Source organism: Chiloscyllium plagiosum, chromosome 11, assembly GCF_004010195.1.
Source record: "Chiloscyllium plagiosum isolate BGI_BamShark_2017 chromosome 11, ASM401019v2, whole genome shotgun sequence".
Taxonomy (NCBI): Eukaryota; Metazoa; Chordata; class Chondrichthyes; order Orectolobiformes; family Hemiscylliidae; genus Chiloscyllium; species Chiloscyllium plagiosum.
This window is the reverse complement of record NC_057720.1, coordinates 76,294,944-76,299,670: the sequence shown is the minus strand read 5'-3', so window position 1 is coordinate 76,299,670 and position 4,727 is coordinate 76,294,944.

Below are 4,727 nucleotides of genomic sequence, written 5' to 3'. Positions count from 1 at the left end.
TGCCCACCACCGAGGTCAGGCTCACCAGTCTATAGTTCCCTGGCTTGTCTTTACCGCCCTTCTTAAACAGTGGCACCACGTTTGCCAACCTCCAGTCTTCCAGCACTTCACCTGTGACTATCGATGATACAAATATCTCAGTAAGAGGCCCAGCAATCACTTCTCTAGCTTCCCACAGAGTTCTCGGGTATACCTGATCAGGTCCTGGGGATTTATCCATTTCAAGACATCCAGCACTTCCTCCTCTGTAATCTGGACATTTTGCAAAATGTCACCATCTATTTCCCTCCAGTCTATATCTGCCATATCCTTTTCCACAGTAAATACTGATGCAAAATATTCATTTAGTATCTCCCCCATTTTCTGTGGCTCCACACAAAGGCCACCTTGCTGATCTTTGAGGGGCCCTATTCTCTCCCTAGTTACTGTTTTGTCCTTAATATATTTATAAAATCCCTTTGGATTCTCCTTAATTCTATTTGCCAATGCTATCTCATGTCCACGTTTTGCCCTCCTGATTTCCCTCTTAAGTATACTCCTACTTTCTTTATACTCTTCCAAGGATTCTCTCGATCTATCCTGTCTGTACTTGACATATGCTTCCTTCTTTTTCTTAACCAAACCCTCAATTTCTTTAGTCATCCAGCATTCTCTATACCTACCAGCCTTCCCTTTCACCCAAACAGGAATATACTTTCTCTGGAGTCTTGTTATCTCACTTCTGAAGGCTTCCCATTTTCCAGCCATCCCTTTACCTGCAAACATCTGCCTCCAATCAGCTTTCGAAAGTTCTTGCCTAATACCGTCAAAATTGGCTTTTCTCCAATTTAGAACTTCAGCTTTTAGATCCTTTTCCATCACTATCTTAAAACGAATAGAATTATGGTCGCTGGCCATTAATGTGGCCATCCCAAAAATTCTGGCCTTGAATCCATTCCATGTCCATGGGAAACCAATGGAATTTCCAGAGAATGCAGAATGGCAATATGGAGCTAACCATGGTTTGAATACACATGAACATCTTTTGAATCAGAGTAGTTTAGGATATCTGTTGGGCATGGACGAATTGGATCGAAGGGCCTCTTTCTGTGTTGTACCTCTCTGTGACTCTCGTATGAAAGTGACTGGTAAGGGAAAGGTAAAAATGGAAGTGTGATTGGAAATTGCCTTCTGATAGTTGGGATTATTACAAATTATTTGGACTGGGTAGAGAGCCTTAGCTATATGTGGGCTGAGTCATACTTAGTCAAGAGTGTGGTGCTGGAAAAGCACAGCAGGTCAGGCAGCATCTGAGGAGCAGGAGAATCAACGTTTTGGGCATTAGCCCTTCATCAGGAATAATGAAGGGCTAATGCCCAAAATGTCGATTCTCCTGCTCCTCAGATCCTGTCTGACCTGCTGTGCTTTTCCAGCACCACACTCTCAACTCTCATCTCCAGCATGTGCAATCCTCATTTTCTCCCATTGTCATACTTAGCTTGGGCTATGTATCATGCTAACACATGTGTCAAAGTGGACAGATGTTCCATATTCTATAACTGGCACCATTTACCTGAACAAACACAATACACATGGAAGCAAATGCAAGCCTTTGGGATGTTTAATGTCTGCTGTTGTAATGGAAAAAATTGGAGCATTTTTTATAAAGCTGCTAACAATTCTAAAGGACAGCGGCAGAGGATAATCATTGCGAGATGCCTTGGAGCATTATGGTCAGAGAAAAAAATCTCACCATCTGTCTTCTTTCTTTTGTCTTTGTATTGCTGAGTCTCTCTCTCTCTCTCTCTTTCTCTCTCTCTCTCAAGCCTCACTCTTTTAATCTCTTTTCCCTTCCCTTCCCTTTATCTTATAGCCCTCTTCAGCATATTTTCCTGACTTCTGCTTCTTTGCTTTCAGATGTTAGGTAGGGAACAAGCCGTTGCTGTTGACAGTACAGACTCGATAAGCTGAAGGACTTCATGTGTCTGTTCATTTCCATAAGTTGCAGGGTCAGTTTACTGGGGAGAGCTGAGGGGAAAATGTGACCCTGAGAGTGTCTCCTTTCCAAGTCAATATTTCAAGTTGAGAATTGTCTGCAGCATCAGACTCCACATGACAGGAGGGACATTATGCCACTAGAGTGGCTACAATTCAGATCCACCTCATGCTGCCTGCTGTCAGAAGGTAAAAAAAATGAAGAAACAACAACTATCTCAATTGATATTTTTTTCATCAGCAGAGTACAGATTATGAGTCTATCTGGTAGAAAATGTTCAAAATAACAAATGGATTAAAGACAGGTAGAAACAAATAGTCTTCAGCAGTTAACAACTCTGGGATGAGAGGCCACAGGTACAATTTTAAAAGTGTTACAAAGCCATCCAAATGTTAATTTTGTTAAAAAAAAGGTTATGTGGACACATATAATTATCTTAAACATTTAAACAAAGGGCACTTAGTCAAAGAAAAAGGTATCAGATACAACGGGAAAATGTTTCACCTACAAGGAGCTGGGAGCTCAGGTGGAGTCTTTCAGTCTGAGGTGAGGTTACATTGCCCAGCTTGTGAGAGGAATAAAGCTCTGGAACTCAGTGAGAAAGAACTTGGCCTGTTTGAAGAGCCCATTGCTCCCTCTCTTGATATTTGCAATGCTGTTCAGCATAGCGTGTGCTCTGAAAATCCACTAGAAATCATCTTTACCATTCATGGAGGGTTCCTGGAGAGGATTGCGGATCTAACTGTCTGTCCCCAGCAACAGGAATTCAGCCAGCTACTACTCTTCCAGGAAGGACACCCAGCCCCAGTGGCTTGTGCACATACACCATTTGGGTTAATCCATCCCATTTCCACTCCCAAACTCTTCACTTGACTCAGAGGGGCTTTGTAATTAGAACTATAAATATGTTGAAGAAATGAATTACTATTTTGAATGATGGGGAAGTGTCCATGCTATTCCCCAATCCATCCCCCTCCCCCATTCTTGTTGCTAATTTTAAGTGCTGGGCTTTATTCAATGTCAATGGCAGGCAGTAAGAGCTTGGCAAATCAAGAGGATTCTGTACAGGTGGGTTGCATCAGCTGAATGGGAAGGAGGTAAGGGATGATGTGATACTGCCACTCATCAGCTCAATGCTAGGTATCGTTTTAGTCCTGATCAGTAAGGCAAATACAGTGGCAATACCTGATAAATCAAATTGAACATTGTGCAATCATGGTCAAACATCCCCACTTCTGACCCTATAATGCCATTGATGAAGCAGCCTAGGGATTCTATCCTGAGAAATCCATGCAGCGACATCCTGGAGCTAGGATGACTGACCTCCAGCAACTATCTTTCTTTGTGCTGGACACGACTCCAAACAGAGGAGATTTCCCCCCATTGTTCCCACTGATTTCATTTACTGTGCGGCTCTCTGATGATGGGCTTGACCAAATGCTCCCAAATATGATCCCTCTCACCTCATCTCTGCATCTGAGCTCCCTCACCCATGTTTGGGTAAAGGCTGGAAAGAAATCTGGAGCCAAATGTTTCTGGAGAAATCTAAACTCAACATTGACCTGTCGGATAATCCTCAAACCCACTGTCCTGCCTTTTAACCATAACCTTTAATTCCTTTACCGGTTAAAAAAAAGTCTACGTCAGCCTTGAATATACTTAATGACCCAGCCTTGAAAGCTGTCTGTGATAAAGAATTGTACAGATTCACAAACCTCTGAAAGAAAAAAAGAATCCTCCTCATCTCTGTCCCAATTAGGTGACTCCTGACTCTGTTCTTTAGCCCTCTTGTTCTAAACTCTTCCATAAGGGTAAACAATCTCCCTATATCGTGAGGAGAGTTAAGAGACATTTGGATAAGTATATGAATAGAAAATGTTTGAAGGGATATGGGCCAGGAGCAGGCAGGTGGGACAGGTTTAGTTTGGGATTATATTCAGCATGGACTGGTTGGATCAGAGGATCTGTTTCCATTTATGACTCTGTAACTCTATGATTCCATGTGCCTTTAAGAGGGATTTGTTCTGTCCTTTTTTTTGTGAAAGTAGGTGGTATATACCGAGTGCCAAGGTATCTGCTCCATGGAAAGCAGAATAAATAGTTTTGGGACTTTAAAAAAATTAGACAAAAGAAGCATGAGTGAATGGAGTCAGGCTCACACATATCCAGGGTTTTAGTTTTTGCTTTCAGTTGTTGAAGTTTTGGAAATGAAACTGCTTGACACAGCTCTCTCTGCTGCTGCTGCAAAAAGCTTGAGTTCTGTCTCGGCTGCTAGATTCACTTGGTGTCAATGTTCCTTCTGGATTGGATGAGATAGCAAGTGAAGTAAATCTGTTTTGCTGAATTTGCCTTTGCCATGGGTGTGTTTATGGGATGCTGCTATATTGGAACAGTTGATGAGTAGTAGTTACATTTTTTTAAAGTATTTTGATTGAGTTAATGTTGTGCCATCCTTTGTTTGTATTTTAACTGTGATGTAAGAGTACCGTGTAATTTGCTTAAATCTTAGTAGTTTGACCAATCGAATCACATCTGGAATCATGCCTTACACTTGCCTTTAAATAGATAAAAGTTAGACTATCTCCTTGATATATTTTGAGGGTTTTGGTCTGTTCTGTAACAGTATATACCTTTTCAAGCTCCCTAACAATGATTTAATTTTCGATAAGGTCATCTCTCATTCTGCTAAACTTCAGGAGTGTCGGCCCAACCTATTTAATAGACAATAGGTGCAGGAGTAGGCCATTCTGTC